The sequence below is a fragment of the Ceratotherium simum genome, chromosome 30 (assembly GCF_057802395.1).
Source record: "Ceratotherium simum simum isolate JZ-2026a chromosome 30, ASM5780239v1, whole genome shotgun sequence".
NCBI lineage: Eukaryota > Metazoa > Chordata > Mammalia > Perissodactyla > Rhinocerotidae > Ceratotherium > Ceratotherium simum.
This window is the reverse complement of record NC_141929.1, coordinates 3,015,368-3,029,415: the sequence shown is the minus strand read 5'-3', so window position 1 is coordinate 3,029,415 and position 14,048 is coordinate 3,015,368.

Below are 14,048 nucleotides of genomic sequence, written 5' to 3'. Positions count from 1 at the left end.
TTTTACTCATCTCTTCTTCTTACATCCCGTTGACTGGAACTTAGTCACAAGGCTACATCTAGCTGCAAGGGAGGCTGGGCAATGTAGTTTTTAGCCAGCAACCGTGTGCCCACTGAAACTCAAGTGTTGTAATGCTAAAGAAAGAAGGGAGAGTGGGTACTGGGTGATAGCCAGCCTCGGCCTACAACTACACTCAACGCTGTAGAGTTGGTGGTATTCCCTAATGAGAGAGGCAGTGTGCATGCTGACTCAGAGCTCAGGCCCCAGAGTCAAACTTCCAGGGGGTTTAATCTTGGCTCTACTCTTCAATAGCTATGTGACCTTAGCTTCAATTTTCTTATCTATAAAATAGGGGTGATGGTAATACCACAGTTCACTGATTCTAAGATTCACATCTTAACATCTCTAAAACTGGGATGCATTTACAAGTACTGACATGTTGACAGTTTTTTTCATTCTTAATAGTATATAACATAGTGGTGTATCTTACAACTCATGGTGTTCAATATTCAATGAAATACAATTGTTTCAAGGATACAATATGGAATATACATATTCTATTTATTAATAGAATTATCTAGAGAATATAGAATGTTTATATTCATATTTTTCCCTTGAATAGTTCCAGGATTATAGTTAAGAACTCAATAAATGCCAGCCGTTATTGCTCTCGAGTATCCCCAGTGGGGAGTAGGAAGTGGCCTGTTCAACTGGGGCTGAAGTGATACCCAGGGCTCAGTGGGTCTCCATCCCACCCACCTATTGACAAGGCGAGAGACAGGCAGGTCCTTCTTCCACCCCACACACCACTCAAGGTTTTAAACTCAATTTGCAATTGATGGCTGGGTGGAAGGGATGGGAGTTCTGTGGGAAGGGATGGGGACCAGCTCACTTACTTCATTAGTCGGCTTGGGCTACTATAACAAAATACCATAAACTGGGGGGCTTATCAACAGCAGACTTTTATTCCTCACAGTTCTGGAGCCTGGAAGTTGGAGATCAGGTCGGCACGGTCGGGTTCTGGTGAGGGCCATCTTCCGCGTTGTGGACATCTGATTATATCCTCACATGGCGGAGAGCAGAGCTGAGGCAGCAAGCTCCCTCTGACTCATATGAGGGCACTGATCCTACTCATGGGGGCTCCGCCCTGACGGCCTCATCTAATCCTGATCGCCTCCCAAAGGCTCCACCTCCTAATGCCATCACATTAGGGGTAGGGTTTCAACATATGGATTCTGGGGGGACACAAACATTCAGTCCATAACACTTACCTTCTTGGTTTTCCATCGTAAGTCCTGGATGAGTTTCCTGTGGCTGCCATAATGAGTTACCATAAACTGGAGGACTGAAAACAGCAGAAATCCAGGCCAGCCCTGTGGTGAAGTGCTTAGGCTCAGTTGCACTCTGCTTCAGCAGCCCGGATTCGCTGGTTCAGATCCCACGTGCGGACCTACACCACTCGTCAGCTATGCTGAGGTGGCAACCCACATACAACATGGAAGAAGACTGGCACAGATATTAGCTCAGGGCTAATCTTCCTCAAGCAAAAAAAAAAAAACAAAAAAAACAATAGAAATCTATTCTCTCACAGTCCTGGAGGCCAGAAGTCTGAAATCAAGAGGTTGCAGGGCCAGGCTCCCTCTGGGGAGGGTCCTTCCTGCCTCTTCCAGCTCCCGGGGCCCCCAGGCAATCCTTGGCATTCCTCAGCTTGTAGACGCATTGCTCCCACCTCTGCCTCCGTTGTCACCTGGCCTTCCCCCAGTGTCTCTCTGTGTCCTGTGCTCTTTTAACAAGAAGAGGGCCCAGCCTAGGGCCCACCCTAATCCAGTGTGACCTCCTCATAACCTAATACACATCTGAAAGAGCCTGTTTCCAGGTAAGGTCACATTCTGAGTGTTCGGGTGGACGTGGACGTCTGCAGGGCACAGTTCAGTGCAGAGCGGCCCTCCCTGCGGCATGTTTCCCGCCGGCTGTGGCGGGTTCTGCTCTCCACCTCCTCCTTTCTGCTTTTCTTCACCCCTTGGCACACCTGCCAGTTCTGGCGGCATCCCCGACACCGACCGTTTTGAACATTCTGTTCCACGCAGATGGGAAAGGCGGCACCCAAGCCGTTCCCCGAGCTGCTGTTAAAATATAATGTTAGAGAAGAGATGAGGGGAAGATAAGCCTGGGGGAAATAATCAATAGAAACAAATGCAGCTTGGTGTGATCTCCCTCAAGCACATCACAAGTGCTTACCAAAGACTTCCCGGGGCTCTACCAGTTCTTGTTTTATTTTTTTCTGTTCAGTAAAACATTCCAGTTAAGCATTGAATTTGTCAAAGCACGAAGATGACATAAGAAAGATTTTGAGTTTGGGGGAAGGGCTTTTCTCTTTTCGGGGGTAAAGGAAATACACAAGCCATGTGTGTTGTGAGTGAGTTACAAACGGGGTGGGGTTCCTACCAGGGGACAGACGCAGCATGTCAGAGTCCACAGGGTCAGTTAATTGAAATCAGCCCTGGGTGCATCGGGCCACAGTGGTCCTTTCGGGATTGTTTAAAAGGCACCGTGCACTTGGTTTTATTAGAATTATAGGAAAGGTTTTCTGAGCTCAGCTTTACTTATTTAAAAGCTGGACAGGATCTGAAGAAATCACGTAGCTCAGTGGTTCCCAGACCCATATCTGCTGTAACTAACACCTTTTTTTTAATAACAAATATTTTGTAATGCTCCTTTTCTTATTCTGAAATGAAATTCATAGAAAACATAACCCACCTACACACCAATTGCAAGAAACAAGTAATATAATGTCCTAACTGTAATGTAAAGAAAAAGTAAAGAAAGAAAGTCGTTTATAATAAAACAATATGGATTTCGAAAGGTGACTGTTTGGGCCTGCCCGTGCTGGACGACGTGATGAAGTGGTCAGATGCTTGCACGCAGAGGGAGAATCACGGTGACACAGGTGTGTCACACGGAGGCTCAAACACCATGAAGGCGTTGCTGCTGGCAATGTGATTTCCAAAATGGTGAACAACTCTTGGTAAAGTTCCAAACAGAAGAAGTACAAGCTTTCCCTGACATACGGCAGCTGCAGTCCTGGAATGTCCAGTGTACGTTACAGCTATGCAAAGACAGATGAAGGAGAACGGAGCTGGGTTCTAGACCCGTAAATTACAAGAGGGTTTTCATTTATGTGAAGGTCTGGTGGGACATTGGAAAGTCGGGAGATCGGGGCGTTTCTTCATTTGGGGGACTGTCCCACTCATGGAACCTCTGCAAATGTCCACACACCCCCCGGGGGCAGCACCGCCCTGTGAGGACCACCGATCTTTGGGGGCCCTCCTTGTTTAAGGTAAGCCAAATGAGGCTGAGAGATGGGAAGGGGCGCGCCACGCGTCACACAGCTGTGAGCAGCAGCACTGAGCATCAGGGTGGGGATGGGCGATGCAAGAACACTTTGGGGGACCCTGGCCCCTTCGCGTAGGGCTTCTTTCCCGCGGCAGAGGGCCCTTGGTCTTTCCTGCCGGGGGTCAGTGGGGTTTGGAAAACAGAAGCTTCTAGGCTCAGTAGCCTTATGAGCTGTGGAGTCACCTGAACTAGAATGCTGGGAGGAGGAAAGAGGAATCCTCCAGCAAAAACCTGGGCAGCACTTTACCACAGCAAAGTGTTGAGAACACGGACTTCGGAGTCAGATGGACCTGGGTTCAAGTCCTGGCTCTGCCGTCAACTGGCTGTGTGTTCTCAGGCCAGTTGCTCAATTTCTCTCTGAGCTTCAGTTTTCCTATCTGTAAAATGGGGTTAATGTTACCCCCTTATAGGGTGGTTCAGAGTACTTGGTGAGAAAGATGCATGGAAAATGCTTCCTTAGCATAGTCCCTGGGTGATGTGGGAGGCTCTGCTTGGTGACGATGAGAAGTTTATAGGAAGGCCTCAGCCTGGGGGAGAGTAGAGCAGAGAAAATCCCTTTTCAATTAATCCCTCACTTTTTTTGCTTGTTTGTTTTACAGTTCAGTGGTTTTTAGGATATTCACACAGTTGGGCAACCATCATCACCATCTAATTCCAGAACATTTTCATCACTCCAAAAAGAAACCCCACACCCATTAGCAGTCACTCCCCACTCCCTCCTCCTCCAGCCCCTGCAACCACTGATCTATTTTCTGTCTCTGTAGATTTGCCGACTCTGGATGTTTCACGTAAATAGAATCATGTAATCCCTGGTCATTGGTGACGGGCTTCTTTCACTCAGCATACGGTTTTCAAGGTTCACCCACATTGTAGCATGTATCAGGACTTTATTCCTTTTTATGGCTGAATAATATTCCATGGTTTGGGTAGACCATGCTTTGTTTATCCATTTATTGGTTTTTGGATATTTGTTTTTTTCCCACTTTTTGGCTATAATCCTCCACTTTAAGGTCTCTACCCACGGCACATCATAGGTGCTGACGGACAGCTAGCTGAATCTGTTCTGAACCTGGGCCTGGTTCTGGGGAAAAGGATGTGAATGAGACAGGCCTGAGTTTGGATCTGATTCCATGGAAGTCACCATGTGCCTTCACCTCTGAATCTCATTTTCCTCATTGAGCAAATGGACGGTTATGAAGAGTCGAGAGAGTGTATGCAATTAGCACGTGGTAGGTCTTCAACAAATAGTCTCTCGTTTGTCTCAAGCCAGCCCCTTTAATGCCTTAATTATTATCCTCTGGCCAGGGAAGGGCATCCCCCTTCCCCCAAGCTCAAATTTACAGAATCTGGTTGGGTTTTAGTGAGGGGTGCTCTGCAGCTGGCTTGTGCTGGCTCACGTGATCTGGCTGTGCACATCTCTTCCCGACTCTGCATTCAGTGATGCAGCATTGGTAGCTTGAAATCAACCGAAGTGGGAGTGTTTACATGCTAGAAATCAGTAAACCTTCCAATCAGGGCTTTCTCCTCACCCCAAGAGCCAGTTATTAAACATTATCCAGCACACCACAGGTTCTAGTACTTTCTGTCAAGCTGTCCTGGATGGCAACAGCCAGAGAGATCAGGAGAGAGTCAGACAGCACAATCCAGGGGTTAAGCCTGAAGGTACTGGAGCAGACATGGTTTTCTGCCCACCAGCCCCTATCCCACTCCTGGCTGCAGGGTCTGCCACCCACTGTAGAGGTCGAAGGCCCCACATCCTCACTGTGCCCCAATCTCCCTTGAAGCCCGGCTGTAGCCAATAGGATCTTGGAGGAAGTCTGCTGGGGTGGGAGTTCTTCTGGGGAAAGCTTTCCTCCCTAATACCAAGTCACACAGAGCACGATATTCCCCTCTTCTCAGGTGTTTTCGTGTCCACATACGATGCCTGGAGCTACACAGCTATCATGGAATCACATGGAGGCAGACCTAAGGAGCAGACCACTGTGCTAAGGATGGGGGAGCAAAAAGAAAGAGTTTGGGTCCTGAGTGGCATCATTATACCCCTGAAACTGCCTGCTTCTGGACTGCTCACATGAAATAGCAAAAATACTTTCTTATTTAAGCCATTTTTAATCAAATGTTCTATTACTTGCAGGCCAAATCATCCTGATAGAGATGCCAACATAGGAAGAGAGGAGCAGGAAGAGACTGGGGTTCCAAATAGATTACAGGGTAAATTCAGAGAGATCAGCATAAGATTTAGAAGGCAGGAGTATACCCTAGGGATGGCCAGCCAAGGGGTCTTCCAATTCAAGGAGTGGTAGGGAAATGGAAAAATTCTTAGAAAAGACATAATTGACCGAAAGTGACTCAAAAAGAAATAGAAAGTCTGAATAATCCTATTACCCGTAGTGAAACTGAACAGTAGTTTAAAATCTTCCCACAAAGAAAACATCAGGGCAGTGAGTTTTACAGATGAGTTGTACCAAACACTTACAGTCTATCATTCTAATCTTACATAAACTCTGCCAAGGACTACAAAAAGAAGGAATATTTCCAAACTCATTCTATGAAGCCAGTTTAATTGTGAAAACCTGATAAGAACAGCTTGAGAACAGAAAATTATAGACCAAAATCACTCATGAAAATAGACACAAAAATCTTACAATATTAGCAAACCCAGTCTTTGATATATAAAAAAGCAACATATCAGGACAAAGGTAAATTTATGCCAGGAATGCAAGGGCGATTTAACATCAGAGAATATATAGATGTCGTTCATCACATTAACAGATTAAAGGAGAAAACTGTGTGGCCATCCACACGATGCAGAAAGAGCATGGCTAGAAGTCAACATCCTTTTCTCATAAAAACTCTTGGCAGATTAAGGACAAAATTAAACTTTCTTTTTTTTTTTAATTTTAATTTCTTTTTTTTTTGGTGAGGAAGACCGGCCCTGAGCTAACATCCGTTGCCAACCCTCCTCTCTCCATTTGAGGAAGATTGTCCCTGACCCAACATCTGTGCCCGTCATCCTCTATTTTGCATACGGGACACTGCCACAGCAAGGCTTGATGAGAGATGTGCAGGTCTGCAGCTGGGATCTGAACCCACAAACCCCGGGCCACCAAAGTGGAGAGCACTGAACCTAACTACTACACCACCGGCCTAGCCCCCAAAATTAAACTTTCTTAATACGATAAAGCACATCTATCAAAATGCTACAGTAAACATCATTCTTTTTTTTTTTTTTGTGAGGAAGATCAGCCCTGAGCTAACATCCATGCCAATCCTCCTTCTTTTTTTGTCCCCTTTTTCTCCCTAAAGCCCCAGTAGATAGTTGTATGTCATAGTTGCACATCCCTCTATTTGCCGTATGTGGGACGCCGCCCCAGCATGGCCGGACAAGTGGTGCGTCGGGGCACGCCCGGCATCTGAACCCTGGCTGCCAGTAGCAGAGCGCGCGCACTTAACCGCTAAGCCACGGGGCCGGCCCCGTAAACATCATTCTTAACGGTGCACATCTGAAGCAGTGTCTTTAAAATCAGGAACAAGGCAAAGATGGCTCTATCTTTGCTTCTGTTCAACATTGTACTGGAGGAGCTACCAGCATAGGAAAATAAGAAAAAAATAGAAGATATCAGGGTCAGAAAGGAAGAAACAAGACTTATCATTACTGTCAGCTGATATGACTACATTAAAAACTTGAATCTACAGAAAAAAATCATTAGAAATGATAAAAGAGTTTAGCAAGGCAATGTCCAGTAATTAAAAACTCAAATCTAAGAGCCAGGGGAACAAACGAGGCAGCAGGGGCATGGTTAGACAAGAGGCAGAGGATCCTGTTCGCAAGAACAGAGCCCGTCACAGAGCCGCTGTCCCAGAAGAAGTTCCGCCCATGTCCAGAGCTGGTTCAAGAACGGGGGTGGGTCTGAGCCCAGACATAACTCTGTGGTTCCAGCTGGTTGGAGAGGAGGCATGGGGGTGGGCATGGCTGTTCCGGCATCAGCCCCAGGAATCTCTTACTTCACTCTCCTTGGGTCCTGGCAATACTCTGTCTGGGTCTCTTCTAGCCCAGCTAGCATGCCGCCCAGTGGTTGGGTTGGATTCTTTTGTGTTTGCAGGAAACAGACATGCCCAGATCCCATGTCCTCGCTCTGGCGCTAGCAAGTCAGGTGTCTCTGTACCTTTCTCTTTCTGTCTTCATGTGTCTCTTGCTCTATTTCACCTCTCACCTCCACGGAAGAAAGGATCTGATTGGATAGTGTCTATTCTTGTCCCCTCTCCTCATCACCTCTTGTTCTAGTTATCCATTGCTGTCTAACAAACTACCCCAAACCTACTAGATACGAGGAAAAAAATTATGTATTATGGTGACAAATCTGTATTTTGAGCCAGGCTTGGCAGGGGCAAATCATCTTGGTGCCATGTGGACTCAGCTGGAAGTCTGAGGGTGATTCAACAGCTGGGAGCTGGGATTGGCTGAAGGTTCTCTCACTCGCAGGTCTAGTGTGACCTCAGCTCAAACTCCTACCTGTGACTTCTCCACAGTGACTGGCTTCCACGAGCAAGCATCCCAGGAGAACCAGGTGGAGGTACATCACCTTTTGTGACCTAGCCTCAGATGTCACATAGAGGCTCTCTCTCTCTCTCTTTTTTTTTTTTTGGTGAGGAAGATCAGCTCTGAGCTAACATCTGATGCCAATCCTCCTCTTTTTTTTGCTCAGGAAGATTGGCCCTAAGCTAACAACCATGCCCATCTTCCTCTACTTTATATGGGACGCCGCCACAGCATGGTTTGACAAGTGGCGCCTCGGTGCACACCTGGGATCCAAACCCGCGAACCCCGGGCCGCCGAAGAGGAGTGCGTGCACTTAACCGTTTGCGCCACCGGGCTAGCCCCCACATAGATTCTCTTTGACCATTGTCACAAGCCAGCTCTGATGCAAAGGAAGGAGACCTAGACTCCACTTCTTTCAGGAGGAGTGGTAAAAATCCCACTGTAAGAAGAATGTGTGGGACGGGAGAGATTGTTGCAACCACTTTGGGAAATGTGGTCTGCCCCTCGTCTTCTCTACTCCCAGCTGCCCCCTTTCCATGGAGGAAGCCCATGCCCCGGGCTGGGCCAACTGTAATGCACCATGTCTCTAGCCATAGGGATCGGGCCAGGCATGGGCATGGGCCACATACCAGCCCACTGAAGGCAAGCCCCTTCTTGCCCTGAGGTCCTAAACCCTGCATCAGGGGGAAAGCCCTTATGATGGATGCACAGCAGGACTACACAGGTGAGGCCAGGCAGCTGCAGCATCAGCCTGGACTCTTGTCTGCAGACTTCTCATGTGAAAAATTATCCTTAGCTGGATAAGCCATGGGAGTGGGTCTTCTGTTGCTCGCAGCTGAACACAATCCTAATTTATACTTGTAACAAACGGCGACTTTCACCTTTACCCCAAATTCGTCACTGAAGCAAACACAAAGCCCAGGAATCGTCCAGGTTGGAGAGTCTTTATTTGGATAGCTACTCACAAAGGACCATGTGTCTTTAGTTCATCTTTCCGAGCTTGTCCATTCCAAGCATCGGCCGTGAAAGACTCTCCATAAGCTTACCTTGAGTGAATGAGTGAATGGCGCAGGCTAGCAAAAGCCACAGCGACAGTGGCTCTGGCTTCAGATAAATCTGGGTTCAAATCCCACTCCCTCCACTCACCGGCTGAGTGATCTTGGGCAGGTCCATTAATCTCTCAGCCTCAGTTTCCTCCTCTGTAAAGTGGTGATAATTTGATGAACTACCTCAGAGGGTTGTTGTGAGCATTCACAGGCTGAGCAAGTGTTCACTCTGTTGTTATTGAAACCAGTAGGAAGTGAGGACAGTAATGAGGGGAGAGAAGTAGAGGATCCCTGTGGAGTGTGATCCCCTCCCACTCCTGAAAGAGTGGGTCTGGTTCTACCACTTACGACTTGTCCTTAGCAGGGCAGTTTTGGGGGGCTCTGCTGGCAGTTCTTCTATGGTCTCACACGGGATGGCTCACGTGGCTGTAGTCATCTGGTGGCCCATTGGGGCTGCGTGGTGGAAGCCGGCTTCTCTTACACGCCCGGTAGTGAGTGCCGGCTGTTGACCTAGCTCGCATGGCTCTTTGCTCCACATGGCCTCCTCCTCCATAGACAGATTGGGCATCTTCCCAGCGTTCCGAGAGGGTGAGAGTGGGAACTGCAAGGTCTCCTGAGACTGAGGTCAGAAGTTGCACAATGTCACTTCTGCCACGTTGATTGGCCAAAGCCCTTTGCATATTTGCAAAGCCACGTTGCAAAGGAGCAGGTAGACAAGCCGGCTTATTTCAGCTCCGAACTGAGAATCACTTTCTCCCCGACCATGTCATCCCTTCGATAATTTCCTCCCCAAATCTGCAGTTTTTTCCTCTACATAGTTTCCAATCGCTGTTGTCACAAGTTACCACAAACTTAGCGACTTAAAACAACACAAATTTATTCTCTTCAAGTTCTGGAGGTCAGAAGTCTAGAATGGTCTGCAGGACTGTGTTCCTTCTGGAGGCTCTGGAGGCAGACTCACTTTCTCATTTTTTCCAGCTTCTGGAGGCCCCGCATTCCCTGGCTTGTGGCCCCTCCTCCATCTTCAAAGCCAGCCGAGCATCTTCTCTCCTCCCTGACTTCCTGCCTCCCTCTCATAAAGACACTTGAGATGGCATTTAGGGCCCGCCTAAATAATCCAGGCTGATCTCCTCATCTCAACATCCTTCAGTTAATCACATCTGCAAAGTGTCTTTTGTCAAGTAAGCTAGATAGCTTGGAAAGGTAAATATTCATAGGCTCGGAGACTAGGACATGGATATCACTAGGGGCTGTTGTTCTGTCTCCCACAGACACTCACACCCTTTCTTTCTAAAAAGTCTGGTAGTTTCCAGATTTTTTTGAGCATATTCCAGTATGAGTTTAAAGAAAAAACAAACAAAAAAAAGAGTGTGCCCCAATAAATGTAATTAAAAGCCTGGGTGCTGCAGCTGAATCACCTAGATTCAAGTCCCAGCTGACCCCCCCAACCCCCAGCTATGCTGCCTTGGCTGGGCTCCTCAACCTCTCCACACATCCATTTCCTCGCCTGGGTGATGGGGGGGTTAGTTTCCTGTGGCTGCCATAGCAAACTGGCACAGCCTGGGTGGTTTAAACAACAGACGTTGGTTGTCTCACAGTTCTGGAGGCTGGAAGTCCAAGATCAAGGGTGATGCGGTGTCTGGGGAGGGCTCTATTTCTGGCTTGTAGACTGCCACCTTCTTGCTGTGTCCTCACGTGGTGGGACAGAAAGTGAGCCCTCCAGTGTCTCCTCTTATAAGGACACTAATCCTATGGGACTTCATTTTATCTTTATTACTTCATTACTGCAAATTCAGCCGTATTGGGTTAGGACTTCAACATATGAATTTGGGGGATGGGGAGGGTGACACAAGCAGTCCATAGCATCTCATAGGGTTGTGAGGAATAAATGGATGAGTATCCAGAAAAGGCTTGGAGCAGGGCTGTGGCGTGTAGGCAGTATAAAGGCTAGCCATTATTATTACTATCATTTAAAGATTTATCTCTGTAATCTGCTGCTGCTGTTTTATGCACATTATCAAACATGAAAGAAACTTTAAAAGGTTGAGATGAATTGAAGTTGAAATTATAAGTTTCTTTCCACACTTCCAATGGATCATCTTGTATATATCTTGGGGTGCACACGCCCTGCTGTCCTAGCCTGGGGGTTTGGTCACTTGTGGCACTCTTAAACGCAGCTTCTCAAGCCATCTCAGGGTCCCTGAATCAGCCTCTCTGGTGGTGGAGCCCAATATATACATTTGCAAAACACATTCTTGGTGTTTGAGAAACTGCTCTAGTCAACTGTGGGAAAGCCCCGAGACCCGCTGACATCCCTCAGACCACACAGGCTCCCAGTCAGGGGCATCCCACCCCTCTGAGTGAAACTGCCCTGAAGAACGTCAAGTTCTTGGATTCACAAGGTCCACGTCACCAAGCCAACACCCACACCGACCGGGACCCCCCGACTCCGCCCTGCAGTCCCATCTTCTTTTGCTGAGATGCGAGCGTCACGTGCAGGCCGATGTAGAGTCTTCTGTGCAGATGGCGGTGCTTCCCGTGTCCTCGGTTCCCAGCGAAACTGCCCTTTGAGCTTCACCACTGGTGCCGGATCTCCCTCCTCACTGTCAGCACAGCCACGGGCAGCAGACACCCCAATTCTTGAGGCCCAACTGCGTGAGATCTGTGTTCATTTCAGAAATGTGAAAAACGCACTTTCCAATTCCTCTTCATTCATTTTCCCTCTGTTTTCTCAGTCTGCCAGTGATGTGGACAGCGGCGGGGCTGAGGTAAGTGCACCTGCCTCCTGAGAGCTACTTCTGGGTCACTTGGCTCCCAGGAAAATCCGAATCACCCACCGTCCTCTCAGTCAGGGAAACAAAGTCACAGGTTGCCCTTTTTGCCCCCTGGAAGCATTTTTTTAACAGCCCAGGGGCTGATGCAGAGTCAGAGAAAAGCACTCCCATACCTGGTTTGCATTTTAGTGGCCCTTGCTGAGTCCTGGGACTGAAACCACGCTGGGGCTAGCATTCTCTGAAGGCCGGCTCTGGCAGCCTTGGGATTAGAGGAAACTCTTGCTTCCTTTCCCGGCTCCCTCCCTTCCTCCTGCCCCCTGTCCTCTTCCTCCCTTCCTTTTTCTCCATGCTTCCATCCAGCTATTTTTAATTGAAAAATTAATGTATGTAGATGATAAAACAAAACCCAAACACTACAGAAAAGTGTGCAATGAAAAATCTCCTTTCATTCCAAATCTTCAGGGTACCGACCTGCCTTTCGAGAGCTGAGCAAAGTTAGCAGTTTCTTGGGTATCTTTTCAGAAATAGTCTCTATCCACATATATGTGTACATATGCATAGATATGTGTGTCTGCACACATATCCCGTGAACATATGTGCACATATATGTGTGCACGTTTGCGATACATTATACAGTTCTTCTCCCAGAAACAGGAGCATCCGTGCACCTTGTTCTTTTTCCTTAATTTATCTTGGAGACTGTGGCACATCAACTCGGCCAGACTCACCCCTTCTTTTTGTCTGACTGTGTGCTAGCTGTTGGTACATGGGCACCAGGCTGGAATTATCTACTCGTCCCTCCCAATAGACATCAGGCTGTTCTGAGTCTTCACTATAGCAAACAGAGCCATGTGGGACATAGCTCCTTGCACGCCTATGGAACGTGCCTTTGCACATGCATGCTGGTACATTGGTTGGAAAGAACCCTTAGAGGTAGAACTGCTGCCCGTAGGGGCGCGCCGTTGTCAATGCTGAGAGCTGTCATTTTATTGCCTTCCAGAGGGGCTGCCCCACTCACACTCCCACCCACCACGTGTCAGAGTGACACGCTGCTCCTAACGCCACACAGCGCGCCACGTGCCAGGAGCCGTGCGGCATCCCATCAGGGAACTCACTCTCATCAGAGAGCAAGGGTGTTCAATTGGCTTGATTTTCAAATGCCTTAACCAGGAAATTAACCTCCTTAGCCCTTCATTTGGGAATGTGAGCCCTTCCCCGGAAACACTGTTAGTAAAAAAAAAAAAAAAAAAAAGTCAAAGGAGGTCCAGTTGGAAAGGGCATCCTTAGAACATCAACAGAATTGCCGTCTGCACAGAGGGAGCCAGATGGACCCGAATCCAGATCCTCAGACCCCAGTCCCTCCGTCTTGCCAGAGCTCACCCAGAAAAACTGAGACATTAATAGGCACCATCTTTGCTGGCACAGAGACAGCAGAGATCCACAGCTGCCCCTCTGAGCCTTCCTCAGTCCCCAAGTCACCAGAAGAGATTTTTAACCCCCTCCACCCACCACCCTGGCCCAGTGTAGCCGTTCGAGTCTACACGTATCTGAGATTTACAGATGAGATGGAACAGTCTCAGATATGTTCTCTGAAGCAGAAACTGTTGCAGAACGGGCCAGGCCATCCTTGCCCAGTGGGGTGGACCAGGGCTTTAGAGAGACCCACAGGCTGCAACCTCGCTTGCCTGAGCATGGCCACTTCCCGTGGATGGTGGCCGGGCCTGCTGGCCAACAGGAACTGCCCTGCCAAGCCCACCCCGTACACACCCCAATGACTGATCTAGAAATTATTTATAGACCCGAACTTCACAGAAACCATTGTGTCTGCCGTTGCTGCGGCAACAGGGATGTGGAGCCAGCACCAGGCGTGAAGGGGCCGTGGAGGCAGGCGGTGGATTTCCACCCTGGGAGCCCTCGGCTCCCACGTGCCCTCAGGGGTCACCAGAAGTGAAAGGAGGCTTTCTGTCTCGCTTCCAGTGGGGCTGGCCCATGTCCCGGAAAACACCACCACTTGGGTGTATAGCTGCTGCCTGGTTGTTGAGTTTTGTTCAAACTTTTGATGAAATCATCTAGAATGACGTCCGACGCTGAGCCTGGTGGTGCATTGATCAGCCGAGTAGACTTTCAAGATTCTGGCTCCTCACCCCAGACCCCTGCACCGGGCTCCTTGGAGGGCAGGACCCAGGAATCTGTATTTTATTTTCCGGATTGGTGAAAATCCACATGACTCAATAATGTAAACATATGGAGAAGTTGTGAACTCTTGCTCACTCGCGTGCACCCTCCATGTCCACT